The 22,745-nt window shown below is 40.5% G+C and overlaps 1 long non-coding RNA gene across 1 annotated transcript in view; it reads left to right on the top strand.

The window, feature by feature from the left end:
* The window catches only part of LOC149783819 (uncharacterized), a 233,072-nt gene that overhangs the window by 159,065 nt on the left and 51,262 nt on the right, over nt 1-22,745 (top strand). The gene's annotated exons all lie outside the window — the stretch shown is intronic.

Genomic DNA, 22,745 nt, shown 5'->3' with positions numbered 1-22,745 from the left:
CATTGTGGTACTCCATGGTGACATTTTTGTTGACATGCTCCAAAGCTTTCAGAAACACGACATTAAACCTGGAGGTTATGGTGCTGACCAAATGTTGACCACTAAAATAATAGCCTGGGGGAATGAACAAGTGATAGGTGGTGTACTTTTGTGTACGGGTTTTCTTGTCATATTTGACATTGCTATCCATCCACTGTTGCATTTGCTCGTCATGAACTTCCACATCAAAAAAATTTTGATTGGGAAGGACATTGAGGACTTGGGTCGGGTGAATCATTTCTACTAAAGCCACTTCCCAATGGGCTTCGTGATCTAACTGGATGGCCTGAGGTAATTTGGCCGTGTAACAGCACAACGTGTTCTTGGGAAACACCTCCATGGAACTGTCACTGGGTAAAGTTAAGTAAAATTGGTTTTGGTGACTCATAATTCCAGAGTTCTGTGGCTGTCCGAGGGGTTACTGGACGTCAGAGGCGTGTCTCCGTCTAAAATGGGGTTCTGGTTGTGATTGAAGTGGTGACTGGCACTGGCACTGGACACAAGGTTCCCGGGGTTCCCGTTCGAGGTGAATTTCAGGGAGGGATTAGGAAGCAGGTAAACGATGCAACTGCTCAATAAAATGGTCCACAATTGTTTGTCTCCTTGTTGCAAACTCAAATTGGCGATGGCTGCCCCGATGACACAATACACCACGAAGATTTGGCAGAAAAAGACGATTTGCGTTTTAGGCACACGTTCTCCACACCACACCCACAAGGGTTGTTTTTGTAAATCTTGCACAGAAGAACTAGGTGAAGAAGGAGTGGTCGACGTAGCTGCGTCTGCTGTGTGAAAGGGCATGATGGTCACTTCTTTTTATAGTCGATGACTTGCGAAGCGTCGATCCAAGAATCAAAACTGGGTGGATATCCTTTCCAACGTACTTCGACTTCTTTGACACGTCGTTTGCCCACTTTACGGGTTCTGCGTTCGAGAATGCTTTCGATGTCGTACACGTCGTCTTCTTTTTTGGTGACACGTTGTAACTCGGGCAAATAAAACGTTCCTTTGAGCACTTCTCCGTTCATGTCTTCCAATTTATAGACGGCAGGATGACGGCCATGCACTTGTCCAGTGACGCGAAACAATTCGGTCGTCCAGTTAGGTAAGTAACCTTTGTCGAAAGTGCGTTTGGTTTTGCCAATGCGCACCCAATCTCCTACGGCCAACTCTCCACTTTTCTTGGGGACAGCCCTCGTCGGGGACGTACCAAACAGGCGCTCAAACACCAACACTACGTTGTCGGGAGTCACGTCTTGCGGGGCATGTCCGATGCTTCGATGGTAAGATTGGTTGTACGCTTGCACCAGGTGCGGTAAGATGTCGATGTACTTCAGAGTGTGGTGATGCGTAAAATATTTCCACATGCGTTCTTTCAAAGTGCGTTGAAAACGTTCCACGATGCTGGCTTTGGTTTCGGGATTCTCGGTGGTAAAAAAATGAATGTCACGTTTCTTTAATTCTTTTTGGAAAGCTTGGTTCAGAAATTCGGTGCCTTTGTCCGTTTGCCATCGAAGAGGGTGACGACCGCTTTGTTTCAACACCCGTTGCAGGGCTCGCACTAACTCGCTGCTGGATTTGGAAGTCAAGGGCACGACCCAGGCAAATTTGGAAAAGACGTCGATGACACAAAACAAATATTTGTAGCCACGATTGTAGCTGGCCAAATGAGAGACATCGGCTAAATCGGCTTGCCATTGATGATCGATGCCTTCCACTCGGGTGCTACTTCTGGCAAACTTGCGTCGAATGGGTTTGTGTAAAGTGTAGGTAGCTTGTTCTTGTAACCATCGTTGCACTTGAGGTAAACGGAGACTTTTCAGTCGCGTTTTGGCAGCACGATACAATTTTTGAACTCCTGCGTAACCTGCAGGATGGGAGGGATCGTAGTAAATGCTGGCTAAGACTTTTTCCATTTTTTTGTGTTGGTTGGTGTGTTAATAAGACACCCACTCTTGGAGGATGCTACTCTTTTTCTCTTGGGGTATTTTCTTGGATTGCAATGCTTTGCGTGTGCGGCCAGCAATAGGTGTCGAAGAGGAGAAGGATGTCTGAGTGGGGGATATCGGCTCTTGTTTCACTTCTGTCTTCACTTCTGTCTTCACTTTCTTTTTCTCTTGTGAGGAAGAAGGGGTGGCCATCATCTTTTTAATCCATCCAATTCTGGAGGTAGGTGGTGTTGTTAACTTGCGTACTTTTTCTGGTGGAGTTTGAAACCCTTCCTCTTCTCCTTTTTCTGTCTTGGTCACGGGTACTGGTGGTACTGGTACTGGTACTGGTACTGGTGCTGGACTTTTCATCAAGGTCTTAAAATCTTTCAGAGTGGGTAGAGCTGTTTCGTCTAAAGCTTTCTGGTGAAAGAGTTGCAGTCGTTGCAAGAGTTGACCGTACTTTTGCGATTTTTCTGTTTCGGACAAATCTTGGCGATCCATCAAGGACTGCAATTCGTGTTGTAACTGGGACATCTCGCTCAAATGGGGATTGGGAGGTAAATGCGGGGTGTGTTGTTCTTGCCACCGATGGTATTCCATCCATCGTTTGTAAGGCACTAAAGCTAGTTTTCGTCCTTCCATGGGGTTGTCAGGGGTCGATTCTGAGATCTTGGAACTTCCGAGGCCTTTTTATCTTGCTCCCACCAGTCCTCCCAACATGGTTCCCAAGACTCCTTTCAGTATGGGGCCTAACAAGAGAGGTAAAATACCTCCACGTTGCACTAACATCTTCTTTTTTTGACGAATGGGAATTTTCTTTTGAACCATTTGGCGAAGAACGTGACGATGTTTGCCTAAGCATTGTTTCTGGTGTTTGGACAAAGGGATCGTGCCTTTCAAAACGTTCAAACAACATTCGCACACGGTATCGATGACCTCTTTGGAGGCTGTTTGAATGAGTTTTTTTCGTAGGGGTGGAGAAGCTTTGGACAGGACAGATAACATGTCCCCATGTTTGGCTAAACGTGGTGGCAGTCCTTTCCTTTTCTTTCCTTGGGGTTTTCTGGAGGGTGACATCTTTGAGTCTTCAGGAGCACCAAAAAACACTGATACCCGACTTGGTCACAGGCCTTTTTATACTGGAACTCGTCGCCACTGATTGTCTTTACATCGTATTAGTTTGAGGACAGGCATGACACGTCGTGCAGGGGTACGTAACGGACTAAATCGAGCCAGTTCTTGCTTGGACAAATCCAGTAAACTTTGTAACATGCCCGATCTTTCTTGAACTTTGATTTTGGGAGAAGGTACTTTGTGAGCAGCAGCCACTGCCACTAAATTGGAAGGTCCTGCCACTGGGGAAGTTCTTTTGGGGGTCATCAACGGAGAAGTTCTTGGTGTGATCAACGTCTCCAAGTACTCTTCAGTTCTGGGTGTCATTAACGGAGAAGTGGACAAACGTGAAGCTGCCGGAGACGCAGTCACCGCCGTGGCAGGTCGTGGTTTGCGAGTGTAAGGTTGCGTCCTGGCCGAAGTGCCTCTCTTGCGACTAGTTTTCTGTGGACTTTTCTTTTTCTGGGGGCTTCTTTTCTTTTTCCGGGGTGGTGGTGGTGTCTGGTCAGAGGAGGGTCCTGCCACTGGAGAAGTTCTCCTTGGGGACCTGGTCTTTTTCTTTTTGGGGCTTCGTTGGACTTTTGTCTTGGGTATAACTTTGGGGGCATTAGGATCCCATCTTAAGAGTGAGCGAATGATGACCCCTCCTAGAGTACCGCTCCCTCCAGGTTTCAAAATGATTTGTTTTTTGGTTTGAGGGTCGATGCGGGGATCGGCCAGTTGGACCAAAGCGACTTTGTTTCGATCAAAAAAGCGTTTGGTTTGATGAGGAATCTGAATGATTCCTTGGAGTAATTGACGTGCCGTCACCGTGAACCATCGTAAGACTTCTTTGAGACTAGCTTCTAAGACACGAGCTCGTGTTTGTGGATTTTTTTCTCGACTGATGCCATACAAGGCACGAATCAATTTGACGGGAAGATGCGACTGAAGGGACGTCATGTTCGCACTGTGTGAGACAGACGAAAAAGAGTCTGAGGTTTGTATAGATTTTTTTATGGGGAGTGAAATGAAGTCGAGGACGGAGACGTGTACAGGACAAGCCCTCCGTCTTGGCACCAGTGGTGAAACAAGTGGGTACGAAATCGCAAATCCTCGGGAGTCGTAGGTTTCAAATCGACGAGTAAATAGGCGTGTGGCGTTTGAGTGGCATCGTCGTACGCCTGAGTCAGCCAAGGCGTTCCTAACTGTTTGGCTAAGACTTGCACTTGCGATTTATCTCGAGGGCTTTTAAACAAGACCACGTAATGCGCATTGAGACTGATGGTGCGATGGGCTTTACTTTGTTGAAACAAATTTTGGGTGATGTAAACGACACTGGCATTACGGTGATGCCCTTTGCGCGTGAACCACAGTTTAATTTCTTCTTCGTCTTCTCCTAACATGTCGTCGAAAATGACCAAATGGGTTTGACGGGAGTCAGAGACGATGCCGTCGTCTTCTTTAGGAATGCCTTCCACAAACACGATGGAATCGCCTTGACTTTCTCGCAAGAGGCTGTACGCCGATTGCCACTCTTTGTAACACCACACGATCCGTTGAGGGGGCCGATCGATCAAATGATGTTTATGTTCGATCAAACGTTTGACGAATTCGGTTTTGCCAGAACCGCTAGGTCCAGCAATGAGCATGTTAAAGGGATGGCGAAGATACAAACCCTCCCAACTGGCACGATCTAAGTGTTCGTCGATGACTTTGACAGTAGAGGAAGAGGGAGCAGAGACAGTAGAGGTAGCCATGGTGTGAGGAATGTCACTTGTGACAAAAAAAAAAACAAACAAGACAAGAGTTTATATACTTTTTCAGAACACGTTTATTGAATGTTTTTTCAAACATGAATACGAGAGACAAAAATACATAAAAGCCAAAGGCTTAAGTACAAGAATAAAAGGCACATGAACGTGGAATAAAAAACAAGTGTCTGTACAACAGCCACATGTTTTGAGTAAAGTTCTAACCAGTTCTATTGTAGGGGGTAAGGTCACACAAGTGTCCTCCCGAAAGGGTCTTTCAGGCCTGTCCACGACAGTCCTGTCCTGGGTGACGGGTTCTTCTGGCACCGTCACTAACACCGGTTGAAAAGTAACTTTTTTCCTTGAATAACTCTCGTGCATACTGGGCCACCTCTTGTGTCCAAGCCTCAAAACCCTGGTCTCGGTGATGTCCAACATTTGACTCCTAACCAATCTGGTTTCTTCTTCGTCAACGACATGGTAAGTTACTTCAATGAACAATGAACTATTGGTCTTGGACGTTGTCCCTTTTTATATGCTGACCAATATCGATGTGACCGTACGGCAACGTAAAGTGATTGGGAAGTCTCACTCGCTTCTGGTACACGATTTGATAGATTTTTCCAGGGGCCGACTGACGATGTGGTGAGTGGGTAAACGTACAATCTTGTTCGGTTGATAAGTGGTCACTTTAAAGTTTCCATCCTCTCCCGATTGCAAGGCTTCTTTCAATACCCCAAAGTTGACCACTCGACTGGTACGATGATTCAGAGTCAGTCCTTTCACTTTGCACGTCGTGTGCACTTCTCCTTGTTTGTCCCGGTATTCGTAGCCGTAATTTTTGGGACCACAACTGACGAAACTTAGAATCTTGTCGTCGGGATGCTCGTCTGTCCAGGCTCCTAAACGGTCTCCTTCGATGTCAGGGTGCTGTTGAATCGGGTGATGGATGTAAATGCAACTGTCCGTGTCAAAGTACAGGACGCGTTCTTCTAACAGTTCTAAAGCTTCGTACAATTTTAAGCGAGCGTGAGCTGTCACGTAAGCCGCAATGATGACATTTCCAAAAGGGTCGTCTTGTACAAAGTCCAGATCTTCTTCGTAATTGACCAAGATCAAATCCTCTCGAACGACGTCCACGTGTTTCATGTATTTGGTTTTGTCGTGAATCATCTGGAAGTAGCGGGAAGGTTCTGTCAAATATTCCGTCTTGGGTAAACACGATCGTTGTGCCATTTTACCCCACAAGCAATTTAACATCACTTTGGCAAACGATCGCCTGCCTTCGTTTTTTTCGATGTGGTCTAAAGAGATGCCTTCTTGTGCGTAGTATTTCTCTTTGAATTGTATTTGGTCTTCGGGAGTGTGACACCAGGAAGGATAGCCGCTGGCTTCTTGTTTCAGTTTCAAAAAGGCATCCACGTAGTCGGCGAAAATGCCTTTCTGAGTAGGGTCACCCTTGTGGTACTGTTGTGTCTTGGGAAAGTGGCAAATTTCGTACACTTCTAACAGTTGGTATCCCATGTCCAGAGCTTTGAACAATTCCACGCTGACCCAGGTTCCCGTCAAGGCACGTTCTTCCTGGCTGTGATGGCAAGGTTGGTCCTGGTTGCACGTTTCGGCACAAGTACGGCACAAAGGAAACATCAGTTTGCCTTGACAATGGTGAGGTAAGACGGGATGGTATAGGTTCGTGGGAGGCAAAACTTCACACTTGATCAAGCCTTCGTATTGTCGAATGTTTTTCAGGTCGATGTGTTCCGTGAACAATTGCGGGTGCCCTACAGGAAAGCGACAATATTTGCACACGTAGGGATACAGCGAACACACGTCCAAGTATTTGATTTCTTCTCCTTTCTCTTCGTCGGCTTGGTACAGCAAACAGGTGGCATTGGTCCTTCCTCCGTACAAACTATCCCTCGGGTTCAGCGGGTCCATGAACTGGTAACTTTCCACGAGGCGTTTAAACTCGGGATCGGTTTTCAAACGGTGATCGTACTCGTGTTCCCACATTTCCACCACTTGGTATCCTTGCTGTTCTAACTTTAGGCGTCGCTGACAAGTGTCCTGGTACAAGTCTTCCATGGTTCGTTGCAAAAACTGATTTTTAGTGTCACGGTCAGGGTAACAGATGGGACATCCGTGAAATAAGCAACCGTTAAACTCGTACACGATCTTGGAGTTTTCTAAGTCCCAGCCATCTACCGAATACGTTCCGATGGTCTTTTCGCCTCCTCCGTTGCGGGCATGCTGAATCCATTTGTCTTCCTTGTCGCACAAGTAATGTAACCAACGTAGGGCTTTGACCGAGTATTGACGCTTGACATAGTGGGTCGTTTGAGGACTGATGACAGCCACGGTGTTTTCAGGCATGAATCGTTGGCGGTACACTAAGGAACACGCTTTGGCAATGGTGCAAGCTTCTTTCAAAGGATCGACCCCTCCGTGTTCCATGAACAGTTCTCGAAATTTTCCACAGCAACGCCGTAAAATGTCCACGTCGGAACGACAATACTTTAACATTTCTTCCTGAAAGTCGAAGGGGTCAGAGGCATGAGCCTGGTACCAAGCGTAGAAAGCTTCTCGTTGTTCGGTACGCATGTTGTCGGGGTCGTAATAGTGAGCCTCAGGTAAATGGGGTAGAACGGCATGTTGATTGGCTTCCGTATTGAAAAAGTGTGGAAAGTACCCTTTAGCCATTTCTGTCATTCCAAACGTTTTAGGCATTCGACTCAAAGGCATGGCCAAGTAACTCATCGAATCTTTAAACTGTACTTGTCCCACTTGCATGAAAATGATTTTGGCTCCGTTCAAAGTGACTTTAGGACGTTCGGTACCTTGTTCCGTATAGTATCTGAGAAGAAACTGTCCATCGTATCCGGAGAAATTGTGAGCCATCACCGTGGCATGACGATGACAATCTCCGTAACGTTCGATGTCCTCTTTGCTCCATGTGTTGTCGATGGGGTCTAAGACCCATTGGGCAAAATCGGCTAACGTGTTTGGTCCTCGAAAGATTTTTTCACGTCCTCCAGGAATCTTGCTGCAGTGAGGGCAATGACTGAAGATAGGTTCTTGAATGCACTTCTCGCACGCTCGATGAGCCACGCAGAAATTAGGAATGTGAATGCCGGTCTCTTGCATGCATTCGAAATCGAAAAAGATGAAATTGCCTTTCTTCTTGTGACCGTCCTCTTCCTCTGGTGGGGGTTGGTATTTTTGCACGTAACATTCGTGTTCCAAGTCCACGATGTGGTGAGAAATGTGACATTTTTTCTTTCCTCGACATACGTGTGCCTTGGTACTATTGGTACGTATGCCTTGTCCACACGTAGGGCACAATCTCAGGAGTTGACAAGCACATTTCTTCTGTGAACCTTGTGTTTTCAAATGTTGCTGGTAACAAGTAGGGCTGACAAACGTGCGCAGACAAGTTGAACAAGGCACTGGTTCTTCGCTCAGACAGGGTGGAGAGGCCAAACATCCTGGGCATTTCCATCCACAAGACTTGTGTTGCTCTCGATTGTTATAACCATAATCACATTTCTCACAATAATAACTGTATCCCAGGAATCCAGTGATACTGGTAATGGTATCGAAATGTTCATCGTGATAATAGACATGAATGTATTTTCCGTCCTTAAAATCTTGGCCTCGAAACAACAGAGTTCCACGCATTTCTTGAGGGTGCACTTTCAAGGTGTAGCGTGGAGCTAGGGCATCTTGCAATTTTTGCATCTCAGGAATGCCACAGGGTGTGTCTTTGGACAGTCCGGCTTGTTGTAACAGGAGTTCTGCTTCATTTCGTTGTTTGGCTCGATCGGATCGTTGAATAGTTTTCCAGGTTCTTTTCCATTCTACCGTGTCGTTCTTGTTGGCATAGGTTCGTCCCACCACGATGGCACGGGCTAAACACATTTGGTCTTGAGGGTTGTGAATTCGGACGAGACTTGTTTTGGTGTTGCGAAGGTTATCCACCAATAACATCTTTTTGCGTCCTGTCCCTTGAGGAAGAGAGACGTGGGCCATTTTCAGTGTGGCTTTACCATCGGTGATGTCAAACTGGTCATTAGATTGTTGTACGTGTTGAATCTTGTCCATGATTTTGGAAGGGGTTAGTTCTGCGGGTCTGCTAAACTCGATCCAAACAGGGGATTTCAAACCGTCGTGATCTATGGATAGTGTCAAGCGATCGTCTTCTTTGGGTTGACATTGTCGCTTGAGTGCGGTGAGCAAAGAATCCCACATCTCGGTGATAAACCCTTCTGCTTTCTCCAAGGGTACGTCGGCCTTGAAATCTTTAAACTTCACCGTGTAGGTGTAAGCCGTGGTTCTAAATTTTCTAGAGGATCGCTTTTCCGTCTCTCGAATGGAATAGTACTTTTCAGGGTTGAGTAAGGGTGGTGAACTTGGTTTAGAGGGTTCGGATTCTGGTTCACTCATGTCCTCTTCAAAATCACTGGCATGAATTTGTGCCAAGATTTCAGCCCTGGTACGAGGCGATAGATCACGTTTCTGCCTCTTACTTTCTTCTTCTTCTTTCTTCTCGAATGAATAGGATCGTTTCATCTTGAGTGCAAAACGTCAAATGACTCAAGTGCATACACCATAGACTAATTTATAGTCATGGCAAACCAGCGTATATAAAAAGGGTGTGTCTTGTCCTTTCACTATTCATTTCACTCTCAAACCGAGGAGAACGATGGAAGAGACTAGCCAAATCGAACGTTTCGTCAGAGCTTTGCGAGGGGTCATTAGAAAATTCTCTTCAGACCAGCCGACAGACTACTCTCCTTCCTTTCGAGATAAAAGTCAGGATACTTGCTATATCTGTCAGAAGAAAGGGCATTGGTCTTCAGAGTGTCCAGACCGTCAAAAAAGAACAAAAATAGGGGCTAAAAAAGACAAAAGTCAAGATACCTGTTATTATTGTAAAGAAAAAGGACATCGGTCTCCAGATTGCCCAAAAAAGAAACAAGAGGAGTCAGAAGAAAAGAAGGATTCTTCAGAAGAAGAGAGGGATTCTTCGGAAGAAGAGAGGGATTCTTCAGAGGAAGAAAGAAGACAATTCTATTTAAAAGAAGCAAAGAAACAGGAGAAATAAAGAAGAAGGGAAGAAAATGAGGAAAAAACGGTGAAGAAATTCAAAAAAAAGAGAGACTAAACAAGGAGAAAGAAGAAGTCAATGAACTTTTAATTAAAGTGTTGTGCTGTGAATTGGATTGTAAAAAATGGATAAAAGAATACATGAATGATATAAGGTAAGTGTCTTTGAGTTTTGATTTTAAAATAAGAAGCTACACTCACGCACTCATACACAGACACGTACTATAAGGGTAAAATGGGTGGGGTTTATTTTTGAGTTATTGGCAAATTGAAATTGTATTTCTTTTCGAGAAATGTGGGTGGCCCTGAAAAGGGCCTTTTTATTTTGGTGTAGGGATGAGTTTAACCAATCAACTTTAACTGCCTTAAGCCTTTGCCACGACCAAGGCCTACTTCTGATGATTGGGTTAAATCACTAAGGGTGGTACGATAGGCTTAGTCACAGGGTTGGCGTGTTTGGCTCGGGAAGGTCGTATTCTCTTCGGTCGTGATAAAGAAGTCTGATACATTTGTTTCAGACTTCTTAACTCCGCTAAAATGTCCAACAGTACCGTAGCCGTTTGATTTTCACCCTCTTGTTTCTTTGCTGCTACTTCTTCTTGCTGTTGTTGCTGTTGTTTTTTTCTTACCTCTTCTTGTTGCTGTTGCTGTTGCTGTAGGAGAAAAGCTTGTTCCGCTTCCTTTTGTCGTTGCATAAATTTCTCCAATTCTTCTTTCTGTCTCTGTCTAAAATTCTCCACTTGCGGTAATGAAGAAGGTAACGAAGGTTCCGGAACAAATTCTTGCGAGGTAAGAAAATCCACAAAAATCCCAATGTACCTCTTCTGAAAGTAAGTCCGGGTTCCCTTGGGCAGTCTCCCCTGCTGGTGCACCCCAATGGATCGTTTTCTGAGTTTCCGTCATGTTGAATCACTGTCGCATAGATTGACTGCACACAAGCGCTAACGAATCTATATAGACCACGTGACGTCACAGACTGCTCTCTTCGGATTGGATGCGAGCTGACTGAATTTTGTAACGCGTGTTCGGATTGGTGAATGAATTCAATCCGTTTCAATCCTTCCTGTACCTATAAATAAGCGCAGTTCACTGCATTGATTCACCTATTCTCGTCGCTTCAAGATGTGGACCACAGTTGAGTCATCCACCCTTGTGTCTTCCATGATGTTTAGGACAGACATGCTCATGTATGTCAGGTCCAAGTGGACTGTTGTTGATAGGACAGATACTAGTCAATGGATGAGGAGAGTTTACATAGAAAGACAAGGATGTCTCAAGAGGGTACTTGTGTATGGACGGGCAGTTAGAAGGAGTTTAAGAAGAAGAAGAAGAAGATGTGACAGATGCCATCTATGTTAATATTAATATTAACATAAACCCAAAGGCCCTTTTCAGGGCCAGCCATATTTCTCGAAAAGAGATAGCCTTTCCATTGCCTACCCCTTTTTTTAAATTTAAATTTAAATTTAAATTTTTAAAAAAAAAATCCCATATTCAATTCCCTTTGTCCCTAGACAAACCCAAACTCTATTCCCATGTTAATTTCCCCTTGTCGCTAGACAGACCCACACTATAGTTCCATGTTAAATTCCCCTTGTCGCTAGAGTGACCCACGATTTTTCTCCATGTTAATTTCCCTTGTCGCTAGATTGTCCCACGATTTTTCTCCATGTTAATTTTCCATTGTCGCTAGAGTTGCCCAAGGGGTCTTGTAATGCTAATTTCCATTGTCGCTAGGGTGCCCCCATTTACTACTAACCATGTCTGGCTCCCACCCACCCCAATAATTCTGCGGGCGCCTCAGTGAGGAGCACTTGCGTTACCGATAACCCGTCCACTCAGTTTTAAATCGTATCTGAATTTGGACAGACATGAATGTTCTTCGTATTATTTTATTGCTGATTGGGTGGAGCAAGATCAGCATATACACGATTGAGAACCAACTGCAGTAGCTTAATTCATGATTTTATTCCTAAAAGACATTTGCCCTGTCTGTCAAGTCTTTTGATTGGTAAATTTAAAATAGAGATTTAATTGGATATGGATTACAGCTTTTCTTAATGCTTATATACACTAGTACTCTTTTGCCAACCAAATCTTTTTTTTCCATTTCAGTGCATTCTTTCTATTCTGCATAGATAAATTTTTTTATCAATTATACGAATTCTGATCTTTTTACAGATTAAACTTCTTGAACGTTACGAAATTTAATCAACACAACAAAGTTAGCAATCATTTGAAAAAAGTGCAAAACATCGACAGCAACAGGAAGAAGTCAGACAAAACCCCATTGCCATGCTAGAGGAAATTCCGACTCCAGTAAAGGGTATGTATAAGACGCTTCAAATATTTTGATGTAATACACATGATACATATGCATTTCAGACTCTAAAATTTGACCCCCAATATATATATATATATATATATATATATATATATATATATATATATATATATATATATATATATATATATATATATATATATATATATATATATATATATATATATATATTGAAATATAAAAATTGGAAACCAGATTTTGAATTTCTTTATAATATATTGCAAATGTGCATATATTGGAAAAATGTATCCTAAAAGGTTTAGAGAAATCTCCCTGAGGACTGTTCCAGAAGTAGAGATGTCAATTTTTTTAAAAATTTCTAATGTGTTCCCATCATTCCTAACACTTGGTTACCAGAGTATACGATCAAAAGGAAATTGTATTAAATGTGAAGCTGAACTGCTTTGTTGTAGGTTCACATGTTCCAACCCCCAAAAGATCTGTAAGCATAATTATTACTAATATAAGTTGCAAAAAGCGTAATCTGAGCACAAAAAAGAGTATATAGTACATGCCATTTTTACAAAACTATGAAAAATGTATATGCAGTTAAAAGTTTTGTCACAAATCAGCTAAATTCATGTGGATTAGTAGTAAGGATGAGAATAGACACAAAAGAAATTGATAAATTATTTGTGCATAGCAGTCACTTCGACTAGTGTATATGTCTACAGTAACTTTCGCGAATTGTCGTAAAGTCCAGAAATGATGATTTTTGTATTATCATCGACCTGCCATGGTTAGTCCCAGAACGACGGTCCGGTGCAACATGTTTTTAAATTTTAAAAAAAAAATCCCTCTTCTCTAACATTTTTCAGCCACATTGATACGTCACGGAATTTTGTTGTTGTTGTTGTTTTATTTTTATTTTTTTAAAATTTTTAAATGATATCTGGCGCCATTTATTTTCAATTTAAGCTGGACTGCAGTTTGTGTGGTATCCTAATAGAATGAATCTAGGGCAAATGGTTTCACATTCAAGAACCCGTCTGTTTACTTGGAACTGTTTAATGTAAAATTCATGCAGAAGTTACCATATTTACATACGTGAATTTTTATTCGATTTTTTAAAAACTGTTATTAAGTAGCAATCTATTTTTATCCATTATATTTAAATATTTCAGTAAAAAATTTCAGTCAGTATAATTGTCCGTTTCGTTCATTTTTTTTTTCCTAACATGGTATAAGAATTGCATGTTACAGTAGCCAAGTTAAACCAGACATTCATATTGTGCTTTCTTTTATTTGACCCAGTTAATATCATCAGGATCTGAAAACAAGAGTATTTTAATTCACGAGAAAATTGGCACACGAACCATGGACAGGCATGAAGTTAGGACGGTCAAGCTTGAAATATCTTAAATAGGTCGCTCAAGAAAGGATTGTATTATTATATAGAACACGTATGACAAGTAAATTGTAAGCAACCATACGAGCCCCTCTGATGAATACATGTGTACACGACACAAGCTCCAGTTGTAATCATTAGTCTATCTCGATCTGAGCTCGGAACACTTTTTTATTGGATACCCAATTGTTCTTTTTATTACCCAGGTTATTATCAATGGAAGAATACCTGGGTACCCACTGGCATCTTTATTCCAGAAGTAGTCAGATTTGGAATATGTGATGTGACTTGCAGGTATGTCATCAATAGTACAGTTTATATGTTTGCTACTGAACTATGGTAGCTCTATTGGTAGAGCAATTTGACTCATAGTCCAAAGGATAAATTTTCAGACTGGGTCGGCTGTGTAAGCGTGTCCTTGGGAAAACAGTTGGCTCCTATTTTCACAGTGTGAGATAGACACTGTGTTAAAAGTGCCATCTAATCCAAAATACAATTATGTATTTTGCCTTTACCTTGTCAAATGAATCTTCAAAAATCCACCTTACAGATTGTCTCAAATGCTGTGATCAGAAAAAAACTAATATAAACGTTTTCATTTCCATTTCAGGTTTCATTTTTCAACAGTTCAGAACTGAGCCTGTTAACTTAAATTCAGTGGTCAGCAGGAAGTGCATTGATTCAAAGAGAACAATCTTCAAGTGAAAATATTGTTGCAGACTGAAATTCAGAAGCAGGAATGTCAATTACACATTTTGTTTGCTTTGAATTTTCTGGAACTGTGAAGAAGGGTCTTCGTGTGAAGCAAATGTCCAGCAGTATCTTTCATTATGACGTTAAAGTTTGTAGAATAAATGTGATGTATTAAATATAACAGGTACATACATGCATACATACATACATACATACATACATACATACATACATACATTAGTTGTCTTTTTTCTCATGTGAGAAATCTTATTAAAAGATCACTAGTGGAACTCAAATATGCTTATGATTACTAGATTTGAATATTGATCTTACTCTGTTTAATTCTTGTAAAAGATGTATGTATTCAATAAAAACTAAATACTATAGTTGTTTTTTGTTGTTTCTGCTCATGTGAGCAAGATGTCACTCACGTGAGCAAAATCTTGCTCATGTGAGCAGATCCTGCTCATAAGCATGCCATTTTCACATGAGCAGACTTGCTCACGTGAGCAAGATCTTGCTCTTATTAAAAATTCCTGCACATGTGAATTTCTTATTCGAATCTATTTGCTCACGTGAGTTCTATCTAATTTGCATGTTAAAGTGCACATGAGACTAATCTGAGTTAGATCTCACGTAAGAATCTCATGTGCAGAAGGGTAGGCAGTTTTGGTGTGGGAAAGGTGACGTATCAGTGAACTATAATGGTGAGCACTTTAGACCACTTGGCCACTCAGGGTCCCCTCTCAGGAATATGATTCATAAATTTAATAAGACCAGACTGAGGAAAGCATTTGATAAATCTAGTATGTTGCCATCTAATTATTGCTCTAATTGTTTTCTCAGTGAGAAAGTGAGATTGAGTGAAGATGATGATGTCATTGGAAGCTGAGACATCTTTGACAGCTCAGTTTTTGAGATTTGTATGCAGGCCATAACTAAAACAAATGTGAGAGTCAGCCTGAGACAAAATTCTTGCCTTGACCAAAACTATGGTGTTACATGAAGCCAGATAACTATGAATTTCTTTAACAGTGATACATGTGGATATCTTTAACAGTGATACATGTGAATGTTTTCAACAGTGAGATATGTGAATGTCTTTAATAGTGCGATATGTGAATTTTGTTAATAATAATAATACTAATAATAATAATAATAATAATAATGACCTTATTTAAAGAGGGTAACACAATTAGCTAAAAACTAATCTACCTTGAGGCCCTCATACAAAGGAATTTATTTATTTTAGCTGCATCTCTGAAGCCACTGGATATATTGGGTTTGGAAGAAGGAAATAGAGTGGGCATTTCTAATCTCAACTGGAATACTATTCCAGAGCAGAGTTCCAGAGTATTGGAAACTTTTTTTTAAATAACTCCTTATTTGGTTTGGGAATTTTATACTGTTTGGTAGACATGGATCGCAGGTGGGGAGTATTACCAGGTAGCCTATACTGGAATAGTGATTGTAAATATTCAGGAGCACTATTATGAGCTATCCTGTACATTAATTTGGCTTTTCTCAAACAGATTAGGTCTTTAATAGGTAATATTTTTAACTTACGAGCTAAATTTTCCTTGCTTTCTTTCTGGATTGATGTTAGCCCCAATGCTCTTTTTTAAAGATGTGCCAGCTTTGCTATGTTTTTATCGTTTGAATTACCCCATACTGTATTACAGTAGTCTAAATAGGGTTGTATGTAACTGTTATAAAATAGTTTTCTGTGCCTTTGAGGGAGAAAATGTCATATCTTACTGAGAAGCCATAAACTTGAATTGACTTTTTTGCTGATATGTTTGATATGTTCAGTCCATGATAGGTTATTATCTGCCAGAACACCAAGTAGTCTATCATGACAGACCATTGGCAAATTTTTATCCTTCGATGTCAGACATAATTCATCACTATCAAGATTTGTCCTTCTTTGCCGTGTTGAGATAAGTAATATTTTAGTTTTACCAGTACGTACCACCATGCCATTGCATGTGCACCAGTTTTCCAGTTTGTTTAGGGCATTCTGTAAAGAAATTTCGAGTTCATGCTTTGTGTTTTTGATGTCTGACAATGCTGTGTCGTCTGCATAGAGATCTGTAGTTGATATTGAGTCTCTTAGTAAAAGTCGTAGGTCATTAATAAATAAAATGAATAGTAATGGACTTAGAATTGAGCCTTGTGGTACTCCATATCTAATTGTTTCGGGTTCAGACAGAACATTATTTATGTAAACATGTTGTGTTCTCTCACCTAAGTAAGAAGTAAACCATCTAATTGTTCTTTTATCATACTGGTAGATTTTCAATTTCTTCAAAAGGATTTCATGATCCACCATGTCAAAAGCTTTCCTGAAATCTATAAGCACAGATCTTATTATTCTACCTTGGTCAAGTGCTTGAAAATATTTATCAGTTAGGGAGATCAAGGCAGTCTCACAGGAATGTTTCTGTCTAAAGCCTGATTGATTAGGGTGTAACAGCAAGTGTTTGGTTAAATATGACATGAATGAGTCATAGACATGTTTTTCAATCAATCTTGACAAGTTTGTAGTATTGAGATTGGTCGGTAGTTATCAGGATCATCCTTATAACCAGATTTGTGAATATGAGTTTCTTTTGCAGTTTTCAATATTTTGGGGACAGATGAAGTTGCAATACTTAAATTAATTATGAATGTTATGTTATCTACAATAGCAGAGGCAGAAGATTTAATGAGTCGTGGACCAATCTGATCAAGTCTTGTAGCTTTCTTGGTATAATGAGACATTTTTTAACAAAGTTTTTTGATACTTGTGGGATAGAGAAACATACTTCCTTAGAGATTTTGCTGCTACAGAACTTTTTCAGTTCATTAAAGTTGTTTTCTGTCACTGGTTCTTTTAATTTTGTGGTAATGTTGGTGAAAAAACCATTGAAAACATTTGCAATGTCAGTGTCATCAGTGACTATGGTGTCATTTACCAGAAGCGAGTACATTTTATTTGTCTGTTTTTTGTGCGTTTTTCCAGTGAGTTCATTGTAGACTTTCCAAATGGAGTTTGTGTTGCTCTTTTTGTTTTCAAGCAATGATTGATAATAAGTTTTTTAGCTTTTTTAATCATACTTGTTATTTTGTTTCTCCATCCTTTATATCGTGCATGGTTTCCCATAGCCTTGAATTGGTCTCGTGTTTTCATAGCATCTAGGATTTCAGTAGTAAGCCAATTAGGTTGAATTTCAGTCTTTACTCGATGTACTTTCAGTGGTGCATGGTTAGATACTACATCCATAAATAAGTCAGTCCACACCATCATGGCGTCATCCATGTCATCCAAATTTTGGATCATATTCCATGGAACTTTATATAGGTCATTGAGAAATTGGTCTTCATTAAAAAATTTTAAACGATCTGTAAGTGATCGTTTTGTGTGTATTTTTCCTATTTTTCTTGCATTTAACCTTTCTTGTCATAAAAGTAGGATAGTGGTCACTAAGACCAACATTCGGTACATTAACACAAGCCACACTGTCTGCTAGGTTGGTAGAAATGTGATCAATTAGAGTGCTCGATTTTTCTGTTACCCTTGTGGGCTCATTTACCAGCTGGTCTAGGCCTAATGATTCGATAAGTTCCATCCAGTTGTTCCTTATATGAGTATTGAGAAGGTCCTTATTTATATCTCCAAGTATATATGTAGCAGCAGAGGAGGCGAACAGACCAATAGTCGAAAAACGTCCAAATGTCGAAAATAAGCCTTCCTACGAACGATCGAAAAATAAAAAGCGTCGACAGATTTAAAAAATGCGTCGACACTTTACTGAGAAAATCTCTCAGGAATTTGTCTAATTAATATTACTCCATTGTCGTTGATGATTTTTTCTAGTTTAGTATGCACGCTGTTTACGCAATTACGTCTTCGCGAGGTCCCGCCTCCTATGCTGCTATATTAATTAAATCATTATGTTATAATAAAATGGTACATCCGGAATCTTATACTGCAAGGATAGCTCGAGAACGATTAGAAGCAATCAAAAAATGTCTTCCTGTCAGAGACTCATTTAGAGAAAACTTACGAGCGCAGCAACAATCACAAGTTGGGTACGAAGAAGACACTAAAAAACTATTTAAACCCGTCACTGCAGCTACTAAGAAAGCTGCAGCGGCTGTTGAAAAATCTATATGGGGAGATATTAAGGAGGAAGATGAGAAGAGGAAAAAGGGTATTTTTCCAGTATTAGAACAAACTGCAGCACAGACTGAAAAAATAGCAAGAAGAACTAAACAGACAAAGATTTTACGAGATCTTATAACTAATATAGCTGCGGATCAACCTCCACCCGTTGGTGAAGAAATACTTGAAGATATTGGAAAACTTCGTACGAAAGTCTCCGACGTGAGAAAAGAACTTGCATCTGAACCCAAACCAATAGAAGAAAACGTAGAATTGATTGCAAAATTTAACGAAGGGTTTGTCGAAGATATTAGAAATAATAAAAGTGAAGAACTACCTGAAAAAATATTAAATAGTATATTTAATAAATCTAATATTTTAAAATACCGTCATAAAACGTAAGTAATGATTATCTTATTAAATGGATATATCGCGTATATAGAGACAAAAAACAAGCTAGCGGTCCAGAATACAAAAGTCTTGATAAAGAAGTAAACAGCCTTTATACAGAGAAAATAAAACAACTAGAACAAGAACAACTCTCCCAGAAAGAACCTTAATATCAACTTCCTCCACCGCAGCAGGAACCTTCACCCTCGCAGCGATTATACACCCGACGAAGTACTATATCGAGGGAACCAACTGAGAAGTTTAAAGAAGAAAGAGAACGGATGTTGGCAGGGGAGGATGTTGATGATCCTCCGAGCGCTGTAGGAAGTGGTTTTCTGTCTGCATCAGGAGAAAATAATTTTGTTTGTCCTGATAATATCCTCAATGACGTGTCACGGTTAGAAGTTCTCATAGGGGGGAAACGTGCCGGAAATAACTCACCAGAAATAACCAATGAAGCAGCTGATATTTGCCAACGATTATTTCGCGGCGGCATCATGGATATCAGTGCTTACCTGGAACTTATTGATGAGCTCGTTGATGATTAGTCACCGCGATTAGATAAATGGTAAATAAAATAAGATGATAGTACACAATAATCATCGTAAATCCGTATCGGTCAGAGCGGTAAACTCACGATTACCAATCTATAGACTAATTTACGGAGATGGACTTGGTGATGTTATTCAGGGATTATTTACAAGGTTAGCCCCAAAAGCAGCACCTATTGCAAAACAATTATCGATGGAAGCTATTGATATTGTTCGTGAAAAAGCTCCTGGTGCAATTGTCAATGTTGCTGGTAAGGCGCTCTCGGCGATCAAAGATAGACTAGCACGATTAATAAGACGAAAACGACAACCAGTAAAATTGCCAAGTACTGAAATTATGCCCGCAGATGTCAGTAAAATAATAAATCAAGCTGCAAATCAAAAACTGGCAGCGTTAGCAGATCGGGGACTCGGTGAATCGGGAAATAATATCTCAAGTTTGATATCAGATAGTGGAACTTCCCGAACGCGGTAATCAACGTGTTAGACGAAAATAATTACAGTAAAATGTTTAAGCGCGTATCCGACACAGCATTTGACATGGAAGCACCTGTCCTTAAAGATGAATCGAATTATCAGTTTTATTCTTATGACGCACGATCACCAGATCAACTTGGAGGAAGAATTGAACTTCAAGTTCGTGACACAAGTAGATACTTTGTACCCGCTGAGGCTTTTATTGAGGTAGAAGGTACAATTGTAAAAACGGATAATACTAATTACGGAGGTGCAGTAAAAGTTGGGTTTGTCAACAACGGGATCATGGCATTATTTGATAGCGCCACGTATATGACTGATGGAAAAAATATTGAATTAATTCAGAAAGATGTCGACGTTGCTACAACAATAATAGGGTTGGCAAGATATTCTGATGATTATACAAGATCAGCAGGTCCCACAATGATGTTTGCGAAAGATAATTCTAATAACCCTGAAAGCTATTTGTATAATATAAGACGACCAATACATTTTGCCAATAACGCTGAAGCTGATGTGTGGCCAGTAGTTCATGGTTCTAATGAAAATTTCAATTTGGGATTTTCAGCGCGTAGAAATATGTTGATAGGAGACAATAGAAGTTTTTCATGTACAATTCCACTATCGCATATTTTTGGATTTTGTAGGAATGTTATAAAGGTTATTTTTGGAGATAGACACACGGTTGTTCTTGTAAGAAAGGGTGATGATAACGATGCTCTGTGGAGACCTCTTGGTGATGCTGGTAAAGTAGTATTATCGAAACTTTCACAGTGGATGCCGGTAATAACTCCAACGATCGCAGAAGAACAAAAATTGATTTCTTTCATGGACACAGGTGGTAAATCCTTGTTGTCATGGTTAACAACAAGCACGGATAGTATGCAAACTGATGTTAACGGTCAGTTTCATGGCATATAGCATCACAACAAGGTGTTTCTGCACCACGGCATATTTTTATTGCGTTTCAGAACCATGATCGATTAGGCTCACAAATTCACTCTAATATGATATTTGACCAAATAGGTATCACAAATATTTCTTTACGGATAAACGGACAACAAGAACCAACAAAGAATATACAACTAAATTATGAACAAAATCATATAGGACGTGCATATTATCGTTTGATGTCATTCATGGGACATGATCAAAATGTAGATACTGGGTTGCAAATATCACAACATGATTTCAGAACTTTGTATCCGATTTATTAATTTTCACTGGAGCATCTTGATATATCAAAACAATCTGTCGTTGATATACATCTTAAAGCAACATTAAATACAGGTAATGTTGATTATAGAGCAATCGCGGTTATACTCAGCGATAAAGCCATGCTACTTGAAGGTGGTAGTGGTCGAATGAGGGTCGTTGATGCACCAGTGGAAAATCTTTAATTATTATTTGGAGCGTGGCAAGTATTTATCATAAAATGCCATATCATCACGTTAGTGTCAGCCTGACTCCTGGTCAGATTAAAAACCTTCATTCAAATTCAGCAAAACACTGCGGAATGAAAATATCATAAAACGAGATCAGATCACGGGTGGTTAAATTAAGTATCATTATCAGAACGTCAACTTAAACATTTCAACGGCGCTAAACAATCAAAAGCAGGAGTCAAACTTAATCTCTCTGCGGGTGCGATTAAGGACTCAGCTAAAACCGGTGATATTTTTCCACTTCTCGCGGCCATTCCGGCATTAATACCAGCTGCTGTTGCAGCCGTAGCAAAAGCAGCCGCATTGGGTGCTGTTGGAACAGCTGCTGAAATGGCTCTAAAGAAAGCAACAGGAAATGGATATAAAAATGGGACGCGGCCTAAGATTACCGGGATCTCGTTGGGGAAGAGGTCTGAGGCTTCCAGGATCAATTCGTTAGACGCTCCAGCACCACATTTTGATTTAATTGATGCTGCTAAATGATTAAAAATAAAAACTTTAGAGGTGTTTTTTATGCGAGATCAATTACCGAAACAACCAAACAAACTCGAAACAGGTATTTTTAATCTTGACTCGAATTCAGGACCCGGTACTCATTGGGTATCATACGCGGTTGATCCACGTGGAATCGTTTATTTTGATTCATACGGGTTAGCTTCACCCATTGAGTTTATCAAGTATGTCGCGCCACTTCACGCGCAAGTTTGGTATTCAACGCTACCCACACAAACAATGACAGATCCGCCAATATGCGGACGTGAAGTAATTAATGTACTTAACGCTATATCAAAATCATCCAAACCGCCACATAATGTTGTGCATGATTATACAAGCAGCCAATTCGTTTTGAACAGATCTTAAATTATAATGGTTGATATTTACGGAAGAAAATCTTCTTCACGCGTTAAAAAAAGTCCGATGACGTTGATCTGTCGAAGTAAGCGACTAAAGATGAACTCGCTGATATTATGAACCTGGCTGGAGTTAACCCAGATGAGGTTGTTGTTTTTCAGGATCGACATGGTAAACTAAAAACCAGCAATATTAAATGGAATGATATAATTCGACGAGTACTCGGTGCGGTCTCAATATCCCTGTGTTTACTAACGGCGGTAGAATCAGGGATTCAAGTATATCGTTTACAACCATCAGAGATCAAATTACAGCAAGTGTTGATAATCACGTGCAAAATACAGGTGAGACAATGACGGGAGAACTCAGCATGAACGGAAATAAGATAGTAGTTTTGAGAGATCCAACATCCGACGAAGACACAGCAACAAACAAATACGTTGACGTCAACTACAACACCGTAGATGAAAAAATATCCACGTTGCGGGCCGAGTATGATGTGCACGTAGGCGCTTTTGGAAGATTTCGAAGAAATTTTCAAAAAACCGATGAATCCATAGATAAATTCTTCGGCAC

The sequence above is a fragment of the Sinohyriopsis cumingii genome, chromosome 14, assembly GCF_028554795.1.
Source record: "Sinohyriopsis cumingii isolate HCF-2022 chromosome 14, ASM2855479v2, whole genome shotgun sequence".
Classification (NCBI taxonomy): Eukaryota; Metazoa; Mollusca; class Bivalvia; order Unionida; family Unionidae; genus Sinohyriopsis; species Sinohyriopsis cumingii.
The sequence above is the reverse complement of the archived record's forward strand: the minus strand, read 5'-3'. Positions and strand labels throughout refer to the sequence as shown.